The sequence below is a fragment of the Rhea americana genome, unplaced genomic scaffold, assembly GCF_003343005.1.
Source record: "Rhea americana isolate MKP2758 unplaced genomic scaffold, rheAme1 scaffold_24, whole genome shotgun sequence".
Classification (NCBI taxonomy): domain Eukaryota; kingdom Metazoa; phylum Chordata; class Aves; order Rheiformes; family Rheidae; genus Rhea; species Rhea americana.
The window spans coordinates 3,345,124-3,371,261 of NW_028186357.1; the positions used below are offsets into that span (position 1 = coordinate 3,345,124).

General features: G+C 42.8%; 1 long non-coding RNA gene across 1 annotated transcript in view; it reads left to right on the top strand.

Moving 5' to 3' along the window:
• Nucleotides 1–26,138, top strand: part of LOC146595068 (uncharacterized) — a 558,681-nt gene that overhangs the window by 115,004 nt on the left and 417,539 nt on the right. Inside the window, exon 4 of the long non-coding RNA XR_014896018.1 lies at nt 17,620–17,754. This is a non-coding gene — a long non-coding RNA (uncharacterized LOC146595068). The remainder of the gene's footprint in view (nt 1–17,619; nt 17,755–26,138) is intronic.

Sequence of the window (26,138 nt, forward strand, 5' to 3'; positions counted from 1 at the left end):
ACGTGTGGAAGCGTTAGCCCGGCGCTGGGTGGAGGTGTGGGGGCCGATGTGCTAATTTCCAATCCTTTCTGAATCAGTTGATAAACAAATGTAAYGCCACTATAAACCTTAGAAAAATTGCCTGCTAGGAAGACGTGAACGTTTTTATGCAGTTCCTGCTTTCAGAAGCTTGAGTAAAGGATAGCCCTGAAATATGCTAAGTCTAAATGCTAAGGTTAAATCAGCAACATCATCAGTCAGGCTGGCTTTGCCTTCAACATCCAAAATTAATATCATCACAGAATCTCTCTTTCTTAGCCCTGTCCCACGCTGACAGCTCCTCGGTGAAGGTAGCGAGGTGGCGCACGCTACCTGAGCTCCATAYGTAGCCTCTCGGCTTCTGTTTGATGCAGATTTATCACACTTACAGGCTAAATCTCACTAAGCTACAGAGAGCTTTTAAGACAATTATACTGCAGTGTCCCCTTTCTGCAAGAGTCACAGTTATAATCTCACTAAGCAGCAGTGGAAGAGTAAGTTGGATAATTAATCTGCAGTCTTTGCCTTTCATTTGTAATGATTTACTTGCTTAAGAAAACATAGCGCATCTCCTAGGTGGCTTGCTGCCTTAATGTAAATCCTTGATCTGTGCAGTTTTCCTTCTGGTTGCAGATAGCTACTCCAGTGCTTAGCAGCCTGGGTGATGCTGAAYGCGGGATGCGGTGCGCTCAGGCTATCCAGACCTGGGATGATAATTGATCTAGGCGTCGGGGTGAGGTGCTCGACAGCCTCCTGATGGGCYGACGTTTGCAAAGCCTGAACAGAAAGAATGTGTGGGGACTAGTAACTCATTGAGAGAAGCTTGGGCAAAAATGGCCTCTGTTTCATTACTCCTCTCCAACTCGAGCAAATTAATGTGTGCACAAGTTCTCCTTGTGACTACTGGCTTTCTCTTGGCAGGTATGGTTTCGTGGTGTTTGCCAGACGTTTTGGGAAAAAGCTCAGCTGCGTTAGGGTTAGCAGAAATATGGCAGTTTCTGCTAGCTATTGCTCTGGTGCTACCTGATTTTGCAGTGGAATGTTTCATATTAATTAAAACAACAAGCTATATCAATTTCTTCCCCATTTTGCTTCTGAGAAGGAAGAGAGAAAAGAGGGAAAAGTGCTTTTATCCTTCAATTAAGTTTAGTTGGCATACTCACAGCCTGGATCAAAGGCAACTTCAGAAAATAAAACTGATGTAAGAAATATGTCAGGTATATTCTAATGTAATCTTAAAAAGAAAAAAAAGGAAACTTTAATATTGAAACTCCCACTTTCATTCCTTTTTCTCTGGAAATTATAGCAGGTCCTGGTCCTGCCAATTTATAGCATTGGCAGCTTCAAGCTTCAGTTTCTGTTTTTGAGGCTGCATTTACCCACGCTACTGCTAGTAATGTTTTGTAGGCTTCTTGCAAAAATGTACTCACTAAAGAGATGTAAAAAGAGTCATGTTGTCTTGGATCTGTTCTCGCTTCTCCAAGCCGACTGCCTCGGCAGAGTGGTGKTTGCCCGGCGAGGGGACCGGTGTGGGACGTGCGCGCGCGCTTGCAGCTCGGCCGAGGTCAGAGCAGGAGAGCGCTCTTGTAATTGGGGCTCCAGGCGAGGGCTGAGCGCGAGGGAAGCAGGGTCTGGCTCAGCCAAAGATTTTTTGTGTGATCCTGGTCAAGTCACCTAATTACTTTTGCCTCATTTCTCGGTTGTACGGTGTATATCCTAAGGCTTCAGTTACCTGCCTTGTCTTTTTAAATCAAACTCTCTTTGAAGCAAGGACTGTGCAGTAAGACCATGCTGTTAATTGGAGTCTCTGGGTGATAGCGTAATTGTGTGTAGTGTAATAACAACGTTCCCCAGCAATTTGYATCAGCTTTGCCACTGTATCAGGCCTCCACAGTGCTTGTGTTGAATATCAGTGCACAAAACTTACGCTGGCCCATTAGATGTGGGCGACATCACTCAGGAGACTATCCRTGACTTCGCTGATGTCCACAGCCAACCTCTCCTTTAGTTTTTCTGGGACCAGGTTTTCACCCCAAATCCCTGCGTACGCTGGCGGAGTGTTGTGGGAGCCCTGCTTTCGTGTCCTCGCGTGGGTCACCGGCTCCCCGGCCCCAGGTGCTTCGCGTGGGCTAACGTGGGAACTGCTTGTCCAGCCCGGCTCACAGCGGTTCTTTGGGATCTGGGTCCAGTGGGTCTGTGCTCACACTGTGGGAACTGGTTCTGCTACAGAAAGCTTGGAGGAAAGAAGTTCAGAAAAATCCTTCTTTTCTGCGCTTGCATAGTTTCCAAAGCTTGTTTGTAGAAAACGAAAACAAAAACTCCCAAACAACTCCAACTGAAGTTTGACTGAATTTTAAAAAATTAAAAGAAACAAACAGGTCACAGAATTAACCAGCTGGCCTTTACCATCCAATTTCAGGGACATTTTGAACAGCATTTCATGATTTGGGCTGAACTAGCCTGACAGAAACCATTATTTTGTAACTGTAAATAATGTTGAAATCTAAGCTTCTGTAAATATTTTTTTTTTTAATGGGAAGAATGTAGACAAAATGTAATGCAAGGTTTGGGCGGATTTTGATTTAGATTGGATCTGCTAGAGTAATTCAACGAACCTTGATGGGGTTGGTAATTGCATCTGAAATGAATGGTTAAAATGGATTGTTTTCATAATTTTGTGTAGTAGTATGCAGTAAGGGAGAAATCCAACCCTCTTTAAAGGACCAGTAAAAATGCTGTGAATCTCATATATCCCTCTTAAGCCCTCAAAATGGGGCATAAATGGGAAATTAATCAAAGAAATCAATGCAAGGTCAAATGGTGTTTGTTTGCCCCCTGAGTAAGCAGGGGGAGAAAAATTCATTTGCAGTGTAAGTCTGTGAGCTTGAGTGGGTTTTGCTGGCTTCCAGGATGACTTTGGCTGAGAACCCAGGTGAATGATAAGTAGTCGCTGATAAAGAAAACCTCGGTTTTGTGTGGTGGTTCAGCTGAAGCCTCCATTTTTTCCAGTATTAGAAATGTCCATAAGGAATTTTCCGATTGAAAATTTTGTTTTTACTTTTCAGTTTGGGCATATTTAGTCCTTCACAGAGGCCACAAAACAACTCACATTTAATATGTTCAAAGTGTGCGTGTGTGAGTGTTTTCCAATTAGAAAACAGGAAGTGGAACATATTATTGTGAGAGAAGATCTGGAAGTGTAAGACGTGTCTTTTCCTGCTGTGAAATGCCCCCGTCTCCATCTGGATACACACTGGGTGGATTCCTGGCTGCCATCTAATATCTTGTTTCTGCRCCCATTTAATTCAGTGGAGAAAACTCTCTTGGTCTTTGATGGTRCGGAAGCAATTTGACTTTGAGGACAATAAACTACAGTTTAGTACGGAAAACAAACTGCTTTTGGTGGCATGTAAAGCTGCAGTTAATCTGCAGTTGCCATTGATCTATGAGTCTCCAACCCTCCTTACCACCTAAGAAAAGTTCTTYCGTATCTGCGTGTGTGTGTGTGTGTGGCTATATGCTTGCATAAAACGTATGTGTGGAAACAGCTAAGAATTTACCAGATGCACTTTCTATTAATAGCAGGAGAAAATATGCACCTTCAGCACAGCCTCTGGTCATTTTAGGTAAAGGAGCTRTGAGATAAAATAGTCTAAATCATACCAAAGGTATTCCCTAATAAAAATTTTGTGAAAATGTCAGTGAATATGCATTTAAGTGGATGCATACTCCCATAAGAGAGCTGTGCAGTTTTCTGTCTCACGTGTTCATACATGCATGCACATAGACACGTCTAGATAGTRTCATGGATTTAACTGCAGTGATGGCTTCCCACGAGGAAGCCACGTGCAGAGGCGAAGAAGYGGCTGCTTGTGTTGGTAACTCTGAACTTAAGTTCCCCAGGTTCCTGTTACGGTCGATGGGGAGAGGCTGGTGCCACCAGCAGATAAACCAAAGTGCCAGAACAAGTTAGGCTCTTACCTATTTTTGTAGCAGCTATGAATTAGGTGGTGAAAATATTCTCTGAATTTCAGACATGCTAACATTAGTCCTACTTATACCTGCATCATTTGAAAAGGTAGGATCTGTCTGCGGTAGGATAAGATAGATAGATGGGCAGTGCTTTCATCCACTAAGTTCAGCAAAAACCTGACTTGACTGTAGAAAGTGCTTTAATAAGTGCAGTGGGTTTTGGAGTCTGGAGCTTGGCATTATTCCTTTTCTTCTTTCAGTTACGCTAATGATTCTAATAAATTAACAAGTATAAGGGTTGCTTTAATGCCAAGCAAACCTTTAATTTTGAATTTAAGTTATTCTGTATGTTTAGCTTGCCGCCTATCAGGCTGGTAGTGGTCAAAAATACTGTAGCTCTGTACCGCAGTATGTTTTTCCTATCACATTTAAAGGGTTTTTTTGATTATTTTCAAATCTTTCATAAGTAAATACACTGAATGTTAATATTTAGTGTCCAATGAAGGGGTGGAACTGTAGGGAAGGCTGATATAATACCCTGTCTTCAAGTCTTTGTGGATTTGCCCATGTGGCTTGTGGATTGCATGGTTTAGTATCTGCGTGGTCATGGCCATGACAAACCTTTTTTTACATCACTCATTTTCACTTGGAATTTGAGCTTGCTGGGCTCTTTTTGAAAGCCAGCATGCATGCAAATTACATCAGGTTGGCAGACATACAAGTTATCAGAAGCTCAGGATTTCTTCCCTTTTTTCTTCCTAAGCAATTTCCAACCACATTTCTTACGGTACTGAAATGGCCGGAGATCTTGACTCTGCTGGTTTCTACTTAGTGCTTTGCAATTCAGCAGCACCATTTGCAAGGTGAAAAGAGACTAGCAGCATTATTGTTTACCCCTTACAAATGGGTAGACAGTGTCCCTGATAACCAGTATAAAATCAAGCCCTTATGCWTGCCTTAGGTGAGATCTAGATCTCACAGACCCCTTGCTGGTGTATGGAGCCGTGGCTTCTCTCGTTCCACCATCAGTACCACTCAGTACCAAAGTCACTAGGTGCTTTTGAAGTCAATGGGAGGTTCGCCATTGACTTGAACAGAACCATGATTTGTCCCAAGGAGAGTATTCCCACAGAAAAAAAAATACTTGCATGAGTAAGAGCATCCAGATTGATCTGCATGTGTGTCTTCAGATTTCTTCTCAGCATGATTTGAATGTCCCAACAAGTAAAATAAATGCCACTGATACATTCATGCCATTTTCAATTATTTGTGTAACACAAAAACAATAGTTTCTACTTTTATTGTGTGATTTGTTTTCCTAATGCACAACTGGTGCTTTGATATGCTGCAGAAGAGAATTTGTTGGACATGGTAATAGTGATTAAAAAAATGTTYGCTCTATTTAGATGTCATAACTGTTTTCTTTTTCAAGCAAAAATTCTAGTGTCATATACAAATGTTACCTTTTCTCCTGATTATCTTGTACAAAGCTAATARTTTTGGAATAGATACAGATTTTTAATGCAATGCTATGGTTCTGGTTTATAGAAAAATGGATCAATTACCAAGGCAGGCTTCAAAGAGGGAGACTGCCCTAAGTTATAAATGGCTCAGTCTCTTAAATCTATCATAATCCTATTTGATATATAGTTCTCAGTGCTGCTGAATCCTTTTAGGGCTCTTTGATCAAGTGAGTACTTTTAAATGTGATGCCTCCTGTCATCTAACCCCCTGAAAATAACACAACTTGCCATTTAATTTCTTGAAACATTCGTTTTCCCTGGTCTTTCATTTCTGAGGGGGGAGGTAGGTAGAGAAAACAAAAAGCCTTTCATATTAACTGACTTAAGAAGAGAAGGAAGGACTACCAGAAACAGGATTCTATTTATTTATTTTTTTTTTAATCAAAGACTCACAGCACTATTCCTGCTTAGGCTGATGGCCTGAGTGTTCACAGGAGAAGGATCAGACCGTTGCTGTCTGTGCATCAGCTGTTGGAGGCTGATGCCCTAGGCTTCGCTGAGGACTTGACTTGAATTTCCTGAGTGTATAGGATGTGAGAGAGATGCTGGGACAACACGGAAAGTCTCTGTTTCAGTAGCAGGTAGGGACACCTTACTGAATGTCTTGCAGCTCAACTCTAAGGAGAACTGTGTGAAGTGCCTCAGATTTGCCTTTTTTTCAGAATCCTGATGAGTCTTTTCGAGATCAGATCATGGGACTCTTCAGGTGCATGTGTGAGACCCTTTTTTGCTCCCCTCCTTTTTTTTTTTTTTTTAAAAAAAAAGATCATACAGTTACTAAGCTTGAGTTAGTATTTTTTTCTGCATTATGGTGATGAGATTCCAGAACTGCTTTTCTGCTGGGTGCTGTAACTGTTCTAACTGCTAGTCAAAATCCAACTCCGTAAGGAGGAAAAGTCCATGTTTTCCTTCTCCTTTGCCATTGTTGCCAGTAAGTTTAATTTTAAATTGGTTTTCTTTTCCTCTGTAACTGATACACTCTCAGGAAGCAAATCCCTCAACTTAAAGAAAAAGCTTAAAATTGCTGAGAGATTTTAAGATCAGATTGTCCCACCTTGTGCACGGTTTTCGGCTTTTCCTCTTGGAAATAGATGTTTCCTGGTGCCACACTTGTTAGCTTCCTGCAGGAGGAGCTGAGTTGGGAGCACCTGAATTTGGTAACCACAAGCCAGGAGGAAAATGTGATTTATTGCAGGCAGGAATGGCTGTCTCAGCACCCTCTTTTTGCCCAGTCAGTCATATTTCCCACGGGATCATTAATAGGCTGGAAAGGGAAATCACTGGAGGAACGTGCTTGAGGCGAGCCTTGCGGAGTGTGCTCGACGTTCGTACTCTTGGAGTTGTAGGCTCCATGGGGAGCCATGGCGCAGGCCCATGCRTGTCCAGCAAAGGCAGCCAGCAGGATTTGGCTTCTTTTCTAACACCGTACCTCGGTTCAGAAGCCGTACTGCTCTTGGCTTTCTTTCACGTGACTGTGACTTGCCTTCCCCCAGACCTCTCCCTTTGAAAGGGAGAGAGGGAAGGTTAAAGCCTCAGTTTCATTGTAAATTCACTTAAAACGTAGATTAAATGTCAGTACCTGTCCCCTAGAGCAGTGAGGTTCGATGCTGCCTTCCAAATGAAGTGACGAGGGTGCAATCGCCAACGACCATTAAGAGGGAACTAGGCTGGCTTGTAAAAAGGGCCATGCGACGATGCAGCTGCCTTTCACCCGTAGACTGGATGCTTTCTCCCACAGAGGTGGATAATCCCCACTGTTCACATGTTCCTGTGTCAGACCGGCTCTCCCTCAGCATCTAACAAGTAAAACAGAACATCCCAGACACAGTTTCAACCTGTTCAGACGTTATTCTGCATCTGCCTACAGGTTATTGTATGTTCAGCTGGAAACCTGAGCATTTTGAACTCCTGAACCACCATCTGCTCAATCTATACAGTCTGTTTATCAAAGAGTTTAAGTGCGCTGTAAGGTCCAAACCATTTTATGGAGTCCTGCCAACTGAAATGAAATATTAGTTGCTGTATATTTTGAAAAACTGTCGCTTTGTAGGCCAAAAGAGCTTGGAGATCCCAGCTGGTAATCAAAGAGCAGTGTCACATTTTTCATGGTTAGAGGCTCTGTTGGTTCCCAGATTCTTTAGAAACCTAACTGATGAATTAACCAATCAAATTTAGATCTGAATTAAATCCAAAACTCCATCACCGAAGTCCTGTATTACCAAAAATAACCCATGCACAAAATCAAGCCTTGCAAAGCTAAACACACGAAGCAACAATGCTCCATGTTTAGCTTCRCTTTAAATAAATCCCTCTTCAGAAAATAAATGCCAAATGTGAATGTGATCCTGGAAGCACTTCTTCCTGAGGATGACCTAATCCATCACCGCTGAGAGTGGATGGAGTTTGCCGTTGATCTCTGTAGGTTAAATGCTGGGGCTGCTCTCAGTCCCCCTGGTCCACAGTGCAGGTCAGGGTGTGGATGGGAGAGAACGCAGCCTTCGGAGGGGTTCGGCCCTTGGCCCTGCAGTGCAATTAGTGGCAATTAAGTCTGATTCTGCACTTAACTCAGTGCTCTGGCTAATCCTGTTAAGGCTACCCACTGAGATGTTGTGTGCTATTAGGATGGGTTGTTGTGCCTTAAACCTAACGTAGCTTCAAGAAACTTGCTCTTCTAGACCTGGTGTCGCTCAGGCTGGCACGATTGCGGTGCRCAGCGGCGGCCCTGACCGGCTCTGGGCTCCCGTGAGCTGTGTGCGTCTGCTCTGAGGATGAGCGGGGGCATTCGGATGCAGGAACAAGGCAGAGGTGGGGCACCAGACAGACGTGGTGCRCTGAAGTGGACATTGTGTGGTGGCTCTTGGGAGGGGAGGAGTAAAGACTGCAGCAACTAGGAGAAACTGCATCTCCCTGCTTTTCAACGTGTTGCCTCTYGTGGAAAACTTCTGAGCTGGCCCCAAGCGCGTGGTGGTTGGTGCTGTCATTAGCCCTGCTGACTGGAGGGTAGGTCCTGGTACTTGGCAGGACCCTCTGCAAGATCCGGCCCGCAGGGTTTGGCGGGGGGGTGGGGAGGGGAAGGGGAAAACAGAGTAACTCCTGAGCTGAGCTCAGAGCATGCAGCTGTCCTAGCTGAGACGCTTGCCAGCCTTCGGAAATAAACCCACTCAAGCCACTCTTTTCTCTTTCCTGATCAAAGAATGAAGTGGCTTAAGCAGGATAAAGCCTGTGTTGGTGACAGACTTCACTGCCAGGGCCAGCTCGTGCGTTTCCTTCATTTAGCAATGGCTTTTAAGGATTTTGATTTCATTCTTTGAGTCTTAGGCATAAGCAGAAAATTCTTACAGTTAATCACACATTTTTCRTTTAATTATGGAGTTTGGCAGCTTTAAAATATAATACTCTCTCTTCAGTGTTTCCTCTAAAATATTCTCTTAAAAGGTATTGTTCTATATTGCATCCCCATTTTCCTGCAACCGATTTTGATGCAGGATGTAGTTAAATAGACCACCACAGAGAGCAGTTTGCTCTTTACATTTCAAGGAGAAATTGTTCCAGGTGAACATATAACCTCGAGAGCCCCAGAACACATCTGATTTCTGCTCACCTCCGCTGTGTTGTCCCATGACACGGGACTATTGATAATATAGGTATCTTCTTACTGTACTGCTCAGTATGTTCTCCTGTAGGTAAGTCTGGTTAAAAAGCACTTGAAGTTTCCTTACACATCTCCACTTCCGTGAGGGATCAATGTCTTGATGGATCACATTCAAACGCATTCTACGTCCCACTGAGAGTGTGCGAAAGGACAACAGAACTGCTTGCCTTCTATCCGTATCTATTTCCTCCTGCACTCCGTGTTTTACAACTATTGGCGTGCCCGCGGGGAACGCTGCTTCTCAAGGTCAGAGGAGGGGGAAAATAGCCACTCTTGAGGTACAGAAATTTTTGAATTGGTATGGGAAAAGCATGACCTTTTTCTAAACCCAAGGGGAAGTTAATGGTATTTTTTGGTGGCAGAATGCGTGAGTGTGTTTGTACAGTGTGGTTGTGGAGTTTTGGGGTCTTTCATTTTTTAGCTTTTACACCTAAGGTTATGTGYTTATTTTCACAAAGATCTTAGTAATTTTTGCATTTTCAAGGTAAGAATAGTTTCTGAAGTCTCTTGACTTTGCGCTATGGGAATGCAGGAGAATATGATTCCAGTATTATAGCATTCCACACTCRCTTTGCAGTGGCATCTGTACAAGTACATTGTAAAAGTGTAGTACAGTTTTATGTGTTATATGCTTATTATTTCAGCTAGGTAGAGTTGCTTCAACAGTATTAAGAAGGGGATTCTGGGAGACCCTAACCTGAGAGTGTCCAACACTTAAACAGACTCTTGTAAGGTGAATCTTTAGTGGGACTCTTGTAACGGTGGGAATTAAACCTGTATCTTCCACATCTGAGATGAGAGCCCGAGTCGCTGGGTTTCAGAGAGGGAAAGGAAGTATCTGCTCTCCCTATCTGCCACGAGGTGGAATGCGAGTCCCCCGTGAACCTATCCCGGCAGAATCTCGCCCRAGTCAAGATGATGTATTTTGGAACTGCCACGATGAATGTTTGTCGGTGTTAGTGCAATTCACTTCRGTTTTGTGTACCTGAGAATGGCTATGCACAATGCGGGGGCTGGCAGCATCCCACCAGGTATGCAATTACGCCTGGAACCTTCAGCCTGCTTTTTTTTTTCTTTTCTTTTTGATAGAATACATGATTTAAGGAATTCTAAGAGAGGAAATTTGATTATTGCTAGAAAATATTCATCCTCTGTTGGGAAAAATAAATGAAGTACTTTGTTTCCCTTTGGACTTACAAGTTTGTGGTTTTTAGAGCCAAAGTATATTTTGGTTCCACGTGGGGTGTCATCTGTGTCACCTGAATGCCCAGGGTGTCTTATGGGAGATGCATTTTTCTAGCACTGCATGTACCAGAGCACCAAACCTCCTCTTCCGAAAGCCAACCTTAATCTTTCACCAGCTCTAGCTGTGCCAGTGCTTGTAGTGCAGGAACCCAATGACTTGTCAGCTGCATAAGGGGGATCTTGTAACTCAGATCTGGTGTCCATATGTGGTAAAGACCCTATTAAACAGGGAACGGCTGATTTTGCCCTGTGAAGCTCCACAGATTTTATAGCCTTGTAAAAGGAGGAACTTAGGTGTGTATTTTAATGGAATTAAAATGAATTCAGTATTGGCCTGCCATCAAGAGAGTGAAGCAGAGGTGACAGGAACTGAAATAGGGATATATATATATATCCCCCTATACATATTTTTTTAATTTCAGAATTCATTAGGTCAAAACCAAGAAATATTTAAGCCGAGCTTTTCCAAGAAATGTAGGTTCCTAATTCCCGCTGACAAGTCAGGAGCTCTGGGGGATGATCTCTTTTGGTTTTCTTGAAAATATTAATGGCTTCAACAGATTTTTTTTTTCTCTTTTTTGTTTTGAAGTGCTATGAAATGTATACTGGGCATGTCATGGGGAAAGCTTCCTTCCTTGAGAAAGGTGTTTTAGATGGTGTATCACCAAGTGCATAACGCTCTTAAAGTGCCAGTTCCAGAGGATCTCAGACAGCCCCTTAACTTTAGAAACTTTCTGGATAGAGATGTCGATTATCCTCATTTTACAGATGAGTAAACTGAGAGACAGAATGAGCTATATGTAATCACGCAACTGGATCAGAAAGATACCCTGAATTTCCCAGGAGTTTTATTTTTCATGTGTCCTGTTAGCATTGACTCATAGTCCCTATAAAGATGTGGCGGGTTCCATACAAATTAATTAAGACCTCGTATTTCTGCAAAGCTTCATAGCCTGAAAGGATGCACCACATGCTGATGTGAGGAGACCTGCTTAAAATGCCTCTTCTTGTATGGAAGGTGACATTTCAACACATGCTACTTTGCTCAGCTTTTTTTTTTTTTTTTTACTTTTCAAGTGGTACTTGGTGAATATTTGTCTATTTGCCACTCTCTGCATCTTGCAGCCTTGAACAAAGCTTAGTGACCATGTCTGCCTTTTCATTTATAGGCGTCCATGTCTCCTTGGCATACTGAAAATAAATTCTCATTGCTGATAATTCTGCTGACCGTAGCATTTTCCTTATATCCTTTTACTGCTTTTTTTAATCATTTTTCTACAATTCTTAGTTTCTCATTTATATCCAGACTCTTCAGCTCTCTTCCACTCTCCTCCATTTGTTATCAATTGTATTTATACATACTACTTATCGATAGATAAGYAGCTGCTTTTCCTTCGTAGAGCCAYGTTTTACCCACTGGATCCTTCTTTCCTCGTTGCGTCTTTCTGATCTAATTAGCGGTGTTCTCAGTATCGCTCACAACTCTCTGTTTAATTTCTTTGTTCTAGTGCACGTGACGAGATTGATTTAGCCAATAACTATGCCAAAGTACCAAGATTCAGGACAAATAGGGGCCAGGACAGAAAGAAACCTAAAAACGTCCTTTACATTTGACWCTCTTCTTGCTCCTGTCTGACTACCTGAGGATGGTGACTGACAAATTTCCGCTTGTCCTTAGGATGACTGAAGTAGATATAAATAAACGCCGGCATGTGACCTAAGCAAGGAGCGTGAGGGGTTGAAATCCCATCCCAAATAATCAATCCCACTGCAATTTCCTAAGTAAGACCGGGGAAGGGCTAGGAGTCAGCTGTACTGAGCAGCAGCGATTAGCCYGGTTACCCAGAACTGCGGAGGCACGGCGAGGTTGTCCGGGTGACCACTGAACGAGCGGGTGTTGGAGGAAGCGGGTGCAACGACGGGCTGCGTTTGTTTCTAGAGGATAGAAAGCAGCTTGCGGTGAAAAACTCCGGGCTTTTTGTGGGAATGGCTACCAGTTCGCTGTGTGCTCCATGCAGGATCTTTTGAATGGAAGGGGCAGATCCTTGATCAGTAATTTATTACYCTTGTTTGTCTTCCATGTGCTTTAAATAGGACATTGTTTTGATGTCTCCCAAGTGGAGACTTGCACRTGTCTGTGTTGGGTTCCTGCAATCAACTGTAGTTAAATTCTTGCAAGCAGAAGGAAGTTAAAACTCTCTTCTAGCCATGAATGAGAGAAGCAGGATAGCCCCAACCTGGTCTCTAGGATGCTGCTGGCTCACCTTGTGGAAAAGTAATGTATGTTTTGGCTTGAGAAATGGGCTCGTGTTAAGGGACCTGGCAGCAGTGTAGCAGGTGTGTTGCTTGCTGCAAATGAGTTCCCCTGGCAGTGCTACGTGGGGATGTGTGCCTGCTGCTGATCGGTACTTCGTCTGGCTCTAGCTCGTTCTATCAGGCTTGGCTTTTTGGAGCCCTTAAAATCAATATAAATTAATAAAAAGAAAGCCAACAGCCCATAAACAACAGTAGCTATGGAGCTGTTAAAATACAAGCAATCAAACTATATTTAATCCACTTTCTCACATTAATGCTGTGCAAAGGTGCGTATTTAACATGCTACTATTAGATTAGTAACAGATGTTGTGCAAAGGAAGCAATAATTGATTCATATGGAGCGTTATTTTGGAGAKGCTTCTCTGGGGCCATCTGAAGAAGTCAACTGGGCTCAAGCACTGCACRTGTATCCAAAGGGCTCAGTGCAGAGCGACTCTGAGCCGTGTGCCTGGTGAGTCTGGCTCCTGCAACGCAAAGTTCTGCACTCGCACATGGTGACCCTGATGCGCCGGACCGGCTGCAGGAGAGCAAGACAGCTGCGCCAGGCGGGTGCTCAGGCTGGCACTGCGCTGGCAGCTGGCTGTTAGGGCCACCTTTCAAGCTGTCAAAAAAGGACTAGGTTTAATTATTGCTCTGAGATGTATTTTTTCCCACTCAACCACTGTCTGGCTTCAAGATAGCATCTTTGTAATCCTCTGAAGTTCACCTGAGATATCTGTGCTTCTGATATGATCATAGTGTTTAATAATAAATGGCTCACTTATGCTTTGTGGTCTGTAGCTATCTCTTGAGGATCTCAAAGCACTTTGCAGTCTTTTAAGCTTCATTGTGCGCCCCRTGCTGTAGAAAGTGATCACGTTTTTGTATTGGGGAAAGCGACGGTGGAAGGAAAGGGCTATCGTGAGATATTCACAGCTGAGGCAGGAGTAGAACCTAGGGTGACTTGTCGTCTATGTATCAAGGCTATCCTCAGTATGATCTGGAAAGCTTTGACTTTCAAATCTAAAAAGGCAGCTAAAACAGATTTCCAGAGGTGACTGACTATCTTACTGTGCCTTTGAGAACTTACCCAAGAGCTTATGTCTAGATACAGCTGCTTTACCTTTGGTGAACCCTTGATGAAGGTCTCAGCCCAGACTGCTTTGCATTGCAGCTTCCAGTCTCTTACCTCCTAGCCTAAAATATCCCTGCTCCTTTCTCTCTGTTTTCCACCCTTCAGTCTCAGACCTGAAGGCAGACAACCAAGGCTTTTTCTTTTACTGCACGTTACCTTTCTGAGAAAGGGCATTTTCTCTGATAAGACTAGACACAGCCTACCACTTGCCACATGTATTTGCAAAAGCATCATGTGCATGGTGTCTGTGGCAGTGAAACCAAATGCTTTTTTGAAGGTGGAGGTGTCCCTTTGTATTTGGAGTAGTATAATGTAGCTACTAGAAAGCTCACCAAGGCAGCTTCTTCAGATCTTGGGAGTCTGCAAGGTAAAAGAATGTCCTTGTCCTTTGGGAAGTGTATCCTTTTGCAGAGCTTGTTTCAGTACAGTCCCTTACTTGCAGTTTTGTAACTTCTTCCTTGCTTTGTGTCAGACTTCTCTGGTCTGTTGTAATTGTCCAGTTTTAGTTATTTTATGAGTTCTGGCATAATCCAGCAGAGTGCTGCAATATTTTCTTTCTGCTTCACTTCAGCAGAGACAGGGAGCGATCGCCTTTTCAAATTCTAGGGCAGCTTCTGAAAGCACAAGGCTCTCTGCGCCTCTGTGTTACAAATGTGCTACGTTTTGTTGCAGGCACAGAGTTTGCCCTGCAGCCCCTTCTGCCCTTGCTGGCAACGGTAAGGGAAGAAGGAGAAGGAAAGATGTGGCTGTGCTGCCCACACCTCTGTGGAGAGCTTTCGCAAGCACCAAACTATACTGATGCAAGATGCTCACAAATTTGTTACCAGATCCTATCTCAGATGTAGTATCTCAAAGGAACTTGAAAACCTCAGTTTGTGTGGTGTATGGGCTTGGGTAAGACCCCTGCCCGGGAGAGCTATCTAGAGAATACAGAGAAGCTGCAAATCCTTACCAGGACACCAGCTTTGAGGCTCTGTGGTTAAAGCAGAGACCAGTTATTCTCGACAGGCACCTGGGTGTCAGGCAAGCATCCTTCCTTCTGCCTCGGGTAGAGATGTACCTGCATCTGTAGACAGYTCTCTCTCCCTAGTGTATGCATGTGTGTGGGTATATACATATGTGTTACGTGCATACCACACCCACCCACCCCTCTGCCTAGTGCAATGTTTTTTAAACATTTGTGATTCTACAGCATCTTGTAAAGAATTATTAAGTTCATAATTATTTATAAAGTTAATACTTATAATGAAATGGTTGCACTTTGATGTCTGTATATGTTTTCTAAGCTGGGATGACCTATATTGTAGAGGTATTATGTATACTAGGTGATGCAGGGATTGGCTTGGGAATTACCGATGTTTAATGAACACTAAAATTAGAATTTGACTGAAATCCACATAAATGGCTCGACAGCAAGTTCGACTGCCCCTGGGGAGCTGTGGGCAGCTCAAATTTACCCACAGGCATTTTTGAAAATGTTTTTTTTTGAATCAGCATAGTGTGCTTTTTGGAGCGGAGAGTGCAGCTTGCACTTTAAACTCCCCTCTCTTCCCCTTGTCCCCCATTTTGGGGTTGAAAAGCCCTCCATGGAGAATAGAGTATGAAGTATGTTGCAGGGATAATACATGCTACAATCTGATGCCTTTCTGCAGTACATGCCATAGCAAGTCTGCTTTCTCTGCTAGGGGGCTTTCTGAGCATAGACTCTTGCTATTTGGAATTTCCAAATATTTGGTCTCTTTTCTATACRTATGTATACTTTGGATAGTCAAAAACCTGGACTAGCTGTTTTATATCTTGTTCTCCACCACACTGCAATATGAAAAGCATGCAGCCACAGGGAGCACTAGCTTTCCAAGGTGAAGGTTTCTTGTCTTTGGGTTCGAGGATTGCTCTCTAAATCCAGGGCAAGAGAAATCTGCCTGCTGTGCCTTCCTTTTCTCATAGGAAAGGGGGTTAATTATCCTTGAGGAGGCCCGTTCTTTTCATCGCTGTTGGTTCCCAGGCACCGAGTCTCCTTGCTCCTTCTGCCCTCTGTCCTAGCAACTTGTGCCCCAGAGCTGTGCTGTGGCCGTGGCTGTGCGCGGCAGGGGAGTGGGGCCCTGGGCTGCTTCTGCAAAGCCAAGGAGAAGTGGTTAGAGCTCCTGGCCTGGTTAAATTTGCAGTCCAGTTGTGCAAGTTTCCTTGTGGAAAAATATTGCAATTAGAATTACTGCCCATAGTTAGGGTGAGAATTCTTCACATGACTCAAAAAGCAAATTGCTAATTTTAAGAATTTTTCTTCCCAGAGAAAATCTCCGGGAGAAGGAATATCCTAGACCATAAGGGGAATTCATTGTTTGTTGGTGGGTGTATATTATTGCCAGTTGTGTTTGTGGGACTTTGGCTTTCTAGAAGAGCCAAATACATCCTCATAGGGGAAGCTCTAGGTAATGCAGAAAATGGTCATGTTGCTTTTGGGCCCTCTGTTTTATTGGGGTGGTGCTGACATGGCTGTGTAGAAGTCAATCCACCAGTGCCTGGCTAATTGGCGTGCTCTGAATTTGGTTTTTGCAGCTTTATGCTCCCCTGCTGGACCTGTAGTCCAGCCTTTTAAAACTTAAGCCTACATCGCTATTTTTCTTTTTTTTCCCCTTTAGTTTTGTCTTGCCTCCTCGCTGCAGGTTGTTGGCTCGCCTGGAAGCAGACAAGCCTTTTTATTTCCTTTGACTGCTTCTGTAAAGCTTGATGGGGAATTTACATAATCGATGAGGTAACCCTGTCACCCCAAACATGGAGTCTTTAAAGAGAATAGCTTTATGCAAATTAGATATTGACGGTGTAATGATTAATTGGCCCCAAGCCTTTGTTAATATGCAATTGTTGTAGTGTAACATGCATTTGTAATTATTTTGGTTTAGTTGTTCAAACAAGTGGTGGGCACTTAATTGCTTGCAGCAATTGAAGAGACAGGATATCAGAGAGAAAAACAAAGGGCTGGTTAACTAGTTATCTGATATAATGTTGGATTTCCTTTGTGTATATTGGGTTACAAAGGTCAGATTCTTAGGTGATAAAAATCAGTGCAACTCTCTTGGAAGCTATAGAACTGTTCTGACTTAGAGCAGCTGAGGAGGTGATTTGAAATGTTCCTGGAAGTCAGGTTTCACTGTCGTGTTCGGTTTTGGTCATCTGGGAGTTAGGATAGTGAGCAGTGTTGTTTATTGCTGTTGGTTATTATTATTAAGAAGGAAATACTTTGATTCAAAGTGTGCAATGATTTAAAATTGTGCATTAGTGAGAAGCTGTTTGTGAGACTTCSAAGCAAACAAACAAATACCTGAGCTACTTTAAATTCTCCAAGGTGCTTATCTGCTTTGTGTGGCTTCTCTAATAGTTTGATATCTGTTTTTCATTCCTTTTGCTCTAGATCTGCATTTACCAGATGGGGCGAAAAGCCTGTAGATTTGAAGGTGAAAAAATCCTACTTCTCCAGAAATGTACTTAATCTACTGACTGTGTTAGTTTTTTGTAGCGTATCGATTTACCATGCTCTCATGTAGAGAGCGCATCTGAAGTTGTGAAGCTCCTCTCCTAGGCACTTGAGTTGTGAACGCTGRCACAGAGATACACGAACCCCTGGGAGAGATCTGCATTCCGAAGTTGTCTCGTGGCCCAGAGCCACATGTTTCCCAGCTTCCCACATCTCCAAGACTGGGCTCCCTGTCCCATGGCACCCAAATCCTCATCCCTTCCCTCTTCTCTCTGCTTATATGCTCCTTTCTTTCCTCTGTCCTCAGGATACAAACCACATCCATCTTTGTGATCTGGATCCAGACACCGCTTGACAAACTCCATCTGGTCTGGGTAGCACCGTTCGCCCCAGCAGCTGCCTGAGCGTCTCTCTGGAAGGCCAGACGTGGCACTGCCCGCAGGTAGATTCCTGTCTCACATGTGGACGTTGTCCTGTCCTCTCCTGCTTTGTGACCCCGCCTGCCACGTGCAGCTCCCCGCTGAGCTGTAGATGGAGCGGGCAGGGGAGTGCCACAGCTGGTGGGCCGCCCGTGGTGGCCTTTCAAGCTATAGGTGCCTCCTGAGCCCCTGGGCGTCGCGCATGTATTTATGTACACCGTGAGTGTGCCAGAAGAAGTAGAGAAAAGAGGAGAGCAGAGAAATGAAGCAATGACTAAAGGAGCATGAGAATCCACCTCAGCTTGGATTTCTCAACCTTTTACATAATTAGAGAAGAATCACTGTGGAAATGAAAGGCAAAGTGTTGGGATCRAATCTGAGTATATTTTAGAGCTTTCAGCGACAGATTCTATCAAATTCTGAGCTTCTGCTCATTCCAGAAATATGTACATGTAAGGGTAGATGTTTTGGAGACACAGTAAAAACAGAAGGATATTTCCTCCTATGTGGTTATTCTAAGTGGAGAAGGATATAGGAGAAGTCTTAATTTTTGTTCCTCTCTTTGGTCTTAGATATGTGGCCTTGAACACTACAAAKTCAGGAAGAAGCGTTATTTAGTTGTACAGCAAGCTTGCTGCTGTACGGCAAGCTGCATTTGCCATGACTCATGCAGTGTAAGAGAACTCTGTCAATCTGTGTACTGGTTCAAAGAAAGAAATCTGTACCACTTGTTCCACTTAATATATTTCCATTCTTTAGAAGGAAGAGATGCAGATCTTTCACATTATTCGTGGGAATGGTGTGTATTTTTGATGGCATCCCCTGCCACATCAGAGTGGCTTTCCCTCCTCAGCCTGGCTGATACTCAGTTCTCTTCMATCAGTTATGATTCCAGAGAAGAAAGAAAAAGAAAGCAAAAGGTCTTTCCTCTCTGGTTTCGGATGCTGATGACTCACTAGAGCTGTCAGAGTTGCTAAAGAAAACTGCTGGGTGTCACAGTTTTCAATCAGATTTACCCTTTGTCATTTTAAGAGTCTATTTCATGTATTCCGTTTCTTTTTTTATTCCTTTGCCAGTATGAGAATGCTCCCAGAGCCCACTGTTCATGTTAGACGCTGAAAATCCTACCCAAAATAACCGTGGTATTTTTGTTCTCAGAAATGAACACTGTGACCATTGTTATTCCTTTCCCTCACAGCCCGTGTTTCTCTAGTGCCTTGTTTGCTCCGTACACTACCTAAATATATATCAATGTTTATTCACACTGCTTTGACATGATCTCCATTATGCTGTTTCTTACTCCTCTTGATATGCTCTCAGCGCTCCCTTATGGTGCTAGGAAACAGACTTCTCCAGACGACCATGCATAGGAGTCTTGAAAGCACTTTCGGTCTTTCCTAGGGTGATTTCTTGAAGGATATTTTCAGTAGCTGGCTCTAAACTGACCTTGAGTCTTTCATTATATGTTTTAAGGAAACTGATAATTAACTATCATTACTTGAGATATACYGGTGATAAGCAGACATGTCAAATTCTTATTTTTGCTAGTATTRCATCGCTAGATGCTAGTAGTCCTCAGTCTGGGCAGGTTTGAGGTGAAATCTGGGCTCTGTTAAAATCATTTGCAAGATTCTCAGTATCACACCSCTGTGAAGAGGCTCAAGATACAAGTGCTAAGGAAGGAATATAATTTGCAGGGGATGGCAGAGGGATCTACTAAGAGCAGTGAACAAGAAGTAAGCAGAAGAATGAGTTTATTAAGATCTCCTAATAATGAACTTTGTTAATAATTATATATACTTATGTAGCAAYGGGGCATTAAGACATGGGGATTAGGGTAGAGACCATAGGCATTAGGGCAAAGGCTAAAATACGGGTTAGAGAAAAGAATGGGAAGAGGGTAGAGTGTGAYGGATCCTTTTAGGCAGACAGGTACCAAGACGCAGTGTGACTCAGCAGCACAAAGCAGGATTACTTAGCAGTGATATAGGTGTTATCCTTAATTCCAGCAAATGATATGCTGGGGATGGGGGGGCTCTGTGTGCGCTGCGGGTAGGACTTGGCTCAGTGATGTTACGCTGTGAGGAGGTGAAAGGTACAGTCTTTTGGCTCCTCATTACTGCTTTGGTTTACTGTTTCCCTGAAGGCCTGTCCCGTATTCCTATGATATATAGCTTATTCTTGGTCACTCAAGTGGTGCAAAATCCAGGGTGGACCTGCAGCCCATTTACATCTCATTTAAAARGGCATATTACAATATGCCTGCTTTATCCTGAAGCTGGTGCTGGAGCGTTAAATAGAACCGGTTCCTAAAAGAAGTTGTATTTTGCCTAAAATGACTGTTACAAAGCTGCCAATGAGATCTCTAGATTTTTTAAATTRTGGAATTAGGATTAAGAAAAGGAAATGTGTAGTCTTGTTTTCAATCACATGTGAATTGTCTTACATTACTTGTGTTTAAACCTACTTATGTTAGCTGAGCTCAAGCAGATGTTGTTGGCCTCTTGATTCACTGAGAGACATAGGTGGCAAATGGTTCTAATTTAAAATTAAATATGCTAAAAAGCTGCTTGGAGCTGATGAAGCTCAGTCATCCACCTGTGCATCAACAACCTCTTYACCACCCTTCTGAATCTCAGGGAAGTAGGCAGTATTTCTTACGTTTGGATAACATCAGCCACTAATGCTTCACCAGAACTGCTTTTAATTCATCTCAACAAAGAGAGAAGTAAGGACGTAAGGATGAAAGGAAGCCCTGAACTGCCAGGAAAGCCAAGTGAAAGGCAAAGTGAAATAAGGCCAGGCCACATGGTGACCTGCAGTTCCTGATTTAGGCATATTTTCATTGTAAGGGAAGGAAGTACCAAGTGGGCAAAAATAATCATAGATTTAAAGAGAGAACTTGGCAGCCTCTTCCTGAATTCATCGTTGATCATCTTGAGCATTATGGGCTGTTAAGTAAGTTCCCAGCCAGTGGGCAGCTGGTGCAGTAAATCCTTTGTAATCTTTTAGTCTACTAGCTAGTGACAGAAAACAAAGAAATTTCCCCATATCTAATAGTTATTCTGCTTGACTTCCAACCAGGGAAAGCATAGTGTTGACCAGAGTCACAGAAATAGTTAATACCTGTTACTAAAAGAAAGACATAAAAAGCAAACAGACCCAAACCTAACAAGAATCCCAGCAACTTCCAGTTCAAACATTATATTAGAAGGAAAAGAAGTAAAAAGAAGAGTCATTTAACAAATGTTAGCAAAAAAAGAGAAATCTGATGCAAGGCAGGGGGATGTGCGGGAAGAAGTGATGTCACGAACTGGCAGAGAAGCAACTGTGYTCACTGGTTTAAATGAGATCTGGTAGTTAAAAATCTACACCTTAAAAGCCAAATGGTACCTATTCACCTCTGTGTGCAAAGGTGAGGGCAGGAGATCCAGCAGCAGAATAGCAAATTCCAAACTTCTGCAGTGGTAAGCATGTCAGGAAACGACTTTAATAGTGACACTAAGTGAAGTGCGTTCATAACAAATACTAAGGTGATTTCAATGCCAACAGTAGACCTTGAGATAAAATTATTTGTTGTGCGATGGCTGTTTTGTGCCACTGAGTGCAAAGGGGCTGTAGCCTGGTCATCCATAGGCCCCAGGCAGAGGATTTCCTGGGTTCAGGAGACATCCCTGTTAGTAAAAGTGTGTTGCCACTAGCCCGCAGTCTTGTCCCTAACTGCAACCAGAGTGCTAACTTCAGGAAGCAGAAACAGCTGCTCGTCACTACTCTAGTTGTTGCTGAGGCCAAGGCCTGTTAAAAACATTAAGTTCTAATGCAGCATTTTTAGACTAAAAGCAATGTATATCAGTAAATTGCATCCCAGAAAGGATATAATGAGGGATATAATGAACACTTCTGTCTCGGGCCATAGTCAGTGAAGAATCTGTAGTCATACCATGGAGATTTCAGTCTAAATCTGAAGAAGCATTGTTGGAGTGAATGAAACCTCTTAATTTACACTGACCCAGAAAACCCAATCCACAGGCTTTACTTTCTTTAATGTTGCATATATTTTTATAGTATAATATATGATTTTATAATACATATTATTTATCCCTGAGAATTTTTGTAGGATAAATAAAAATTTGCATGATAAAGCAGATGAGCGTTTCAAAGATGTTCTGGGCTCTTGAGTAAATTCAAATTTAGGCAAGTATTGTTGTGTATTTTACATAAATGTACATTAAAAGAAGAATTTTAAGCATTATACCAATACTCTAGAACAGTTATAAAAATTAAAGCTTCATAAACTGCTTGTGTTTTCTTAATGCTCTTGTAGTTTAAAAGAGCAGAATTTTTATATTATTATTTATTAATAAATTAATATTCTCTTGAACTTCTCCACCAAACTCAGGCACATGCTTTCAAACAAGTTACAGAATAAACCCCCAAAGAATTGTTTTTCGGTGGAAACATGGGCATGATATTTATTATGGCAGTGTGGTGCCCTCAACTCCAGTGGCAAATTTGTAATCAAAATGACAGCACCTCAGCTACCTGGAACGTGAGACATGAGAATGCCAACTCCGTCATCTGCCRTTGCTTATATTTCATCTGTCTGGTGCTTAAGGTAGTCCAGAGCACTACGATAATTWGTAAGACAAACCCTCGTATGTTGCTTTCTGCTAAAAGGATAGTGACAGGTCTTCATGTAAAATCAATCTCAGGATGAAACAACAARTTGTTATAATAAAAGAAGAAAGCTGGTTTAAATAGCTGGTTGCGTGAAGATGCTACAGAAGAAGTGGCATTTCTTTTCACGTTCCAAGTAGCTCTGTAGGAAAAATGTGCACTGTGTGGTCAAAGGGTTTGAAATACCAGACTGTCATCTCTCTAAGGCAGGCTGGTTGCGTCTTCATTTTGTCACTGTTGCTGGTAAAACCCTTAGATAGCCTAGAAGAGCTAATGGCACTCAGAGAGCTGTGAAGGTAATTGTGGGAAGGATTCGAACCTTGCAGTGGGAAGGAAGTGGATGGAGCTGATAGTGGGAAGGAAATTCCAATTGCGAGACAGCAGATTTGTTTTCTTCTTTTCTTCCCAAATCACAGAGCTAAAGCTGCCAGTTGCAGAGTTGCTTTCTTTGCATCTCGCTGACCAATAAACTCTGCAATATGGAGTAATGAAAGCTATGATTGCTAAACGCTTTTTTGTCTACCTTAAAGACCAAGTTCCTGCTAATCTGTAGTGATAGCAAACATGACCTGTGAAATGGTGGTACCCGTGAGCTGTTTGGGGCACCAGGCAATRTTTAGACCCCTTTTAGTGAGTTCATTATCATTTTCCTGGCAGGTGGAGATCCAGAATAAGTGATCTCATCCATGTTCTGCAAAGAAATGGAAGGAACAGCTGTTTAGGCAACGGATATCGCAGTATCAGCATATGTGGAGTGGATTATTTTAGCTGTTTTCCGTCAGTCTGAGACATTCTCATAAGGGCTGCCTTTCAGAAACAGAACAGCATGAGAAGCATGTGTTCTGTGCAAAGATTTGCTTTATCCCACTGTATTCTTGTAAATCAGAAAAACACATGACCCTGTTAGAAAGTTACCTACTGGGCTAAATTCAAAGGTGAAATCTAAGGTGTTGCAAATTACATGTTGGTAGGAGTTTCTAGAGGGCTCTGAATAGATGGAAGTTAAAACAGCTTTAAACAGAGACCTATTTTGACATAAGCTTGTAACCTTTTAGTAGCTGCTTTCTGCAGCTTCCTGGCTTCAGACATGTCCTAGGCCAGCKGTTTGCCGAGCTGTACAGCTTGCCGTCGGTGCCGTTTGCAGCCCCGGGTCAGTCCCTGCTCTTTGCCGTGCTCAGAGGGCTGGAGAGGGCTTTGCTCTTCAGCAGGAGGCTTTCAGGGCTGGAGCAGCTACTTGGGAGCTGCAGCRCAGGTTCTGCTAGTAATATGGGAGATGGACACATCAGGGGACAGTCAAGCCGGGGCTCTAYCTGTAGTAATTTACTCTTGCTAGGGACAGAAAATTGTAACTGAATCCATTATGGTGAATGCAGAGTGGGAGACTGAGCATTTAGTTCCTGATTGATGACCGCATAGATGTGATAAATGTTGGAATGGTTGCAGCAATAATGAATCTGTGTTGTCCRAGAGGTTGCATTAATTTAATTAAATTTGTACTGGAATCTGAGATGACCTGCCTCTACACAACGTCGGAAGCAGTCAACATGCGCTGGAGATGTGCGAGAGAGGGGAGGTGTATGGGGGGGTGTCTGTCTCTTTTCACTCCGTAGACAATAAATTCTAGATCAAAGCAAAAACAAGCAATGATAAGTGTAATTTTTTAACAGGAACTCTATAAATATTCAGTGCTACTGTTTGGCAACATTAAAAAAATCACTGAAAAATGCAGTCATTGCTAAATGTGTTCATTTGAGAGGTTTGCTGCTACAAATATGAATCTTCAAAGGCCGTGAAACTTAACAATAGCTTTTCAGTATTAGACAGAGTTAATTATAACATCCATCACACAAGTGAGGTAACTAAAACAAATCTGTGTCTCTCTCTAGCTTTTGGCTCGTTGAGTGAATGCTGTCAGAGGGAGTTTGCCTCAGTGCACGTGCTTGGTGCTGTTATCAAAGTGTCTGTCAGGGCGAGTACTTTAATACTGTTGGGAGGCCTGAGTGAGTGCCCGCGGATCGGCAGAGACAGTGACAGAGGTGGCTACGGTCGGTCCTGACAGYTGGAATACAGAATTATATAGTGCAGCGACCAAGTGCTCGGTTTATTTAGACTGGGGAGCAGGATGTGCGGGAGACAAAGGAGAAGCAAAGAAAAGGTTAAGTTACCAAAATTTTAATTGAGCTTTGAGTGACTGTTTTTGAATAATTGACTGTGTCAAAACTCACTGATCACTGGCTTGGCAGGCTGCAGCCTTTCACCTGTAGGTCACTGCCTCAAGTCTGGACGGTGCTGATGGTAATGACTGATGCTCAGCAGGGGCCAGTGTGAAATGAATTGCTGATCTCTGCCCAGCCTCTACTGGATAAGCAGCTGCATCCCGAATGGAGTGTGCTGGGAGTCTCGGCAGAGGCGGCACCCAGAAGCAATCTCCTGCTTTTTAAGGAAGGTCCCTGCTGAGAATTGGTTGTCTGGTATATGAGACCTTGGCCTATTGCTACAGTAGCTTTATTAATGCAGTAGAAAGATAAGAACTTTGCGTTTCAGTGTTCTGTGTGCGTTCGGTGAAACCTTAGCAATCCTTTGCTAGCTATAAAGAGCCCTTCACAGCACTAACAGGACAACTGGCAAGAGGACATCARTATTAATCGCCGAGGATCGTCCTCTAGGGCCTGGGCACAGATATTTCACTCCATATTTAAAAATATTTTTGAGTATTCATCTTCCAGAGACAGGAAAATAAAAATAATGGCCAATGTGMGGACAACATTAGCCCACACTATCACTCCCTTAGCTGTTTTTTCTGCTGCTGGAGATCATATGCRACCTGTCACTGGAAATGTCCCAGTACCTAGGGATTTTTTCTGAATATTCCTGTCTCTGTGTATGCCTTGAGCTACTCCTACYGAAAATACGCCGTTCTGTGGGTAGTAGGAGCTTGGAATAGGGATTTGCTTAAGTAGATCAAAGCAATCCAGCAGTCACTGGGTTTTACGATCTGAATTATTTATTCCTTGGAACAARGAGAAGATAAAAAGTTTATTTGTGTTTCCCAGAACAAATAAGAGACAAGTACCTCTGGACRGTCACAGTATTACATATGAGTACAAGCCGGTATTTTAGTGGCGCTAAAACGACTATTTTTTTCAGGTATCTTTGAAAAATTCCAAAATTCCAAATCTTAAGAGCAGACAAACAAGATGACAAGGCTTAACGACCTTTTCAGTTGATGTCCACTAGAACATTTCAGTTCTGGTCATCCTGGAAAATTACAAAATTGAAAATAWTTGTCTATGACCTGAGTTAAAGCAGGGCAGAAGCGTGTATTTTTCAACTCTCAAAGTAACTAGGTTATATGACTAAAGACGCGTTTTCCATTCACTAACTAATTTACACTGGAAGTAGTGTGGGGAGAACTTAAACCTTTCTCCCAGTCTGAAGAGAAAAAGCATTAAAAAGCTCTCACTGTGTATAACATCAAYGTGAAAATGCTTTTGTTGAAATAACCGTTTTATCATATCCATATAGGGCCATCTTTGAAAATGTGAGTATCTGTGTACATTTTTGGTTGCAAGAAACAAAATTTGGAAAAGTTGGACACAGTGCTGAAAACAGAATATATCTACAAACATGTATAAACCCCGTGTTGTCAAGCCGAGTTGCATCGAAGCATTGACCGTTTGTGATCCTGACGGACTGCCCGTTCTGGACAGGCATGCATAGCATTTGGTCT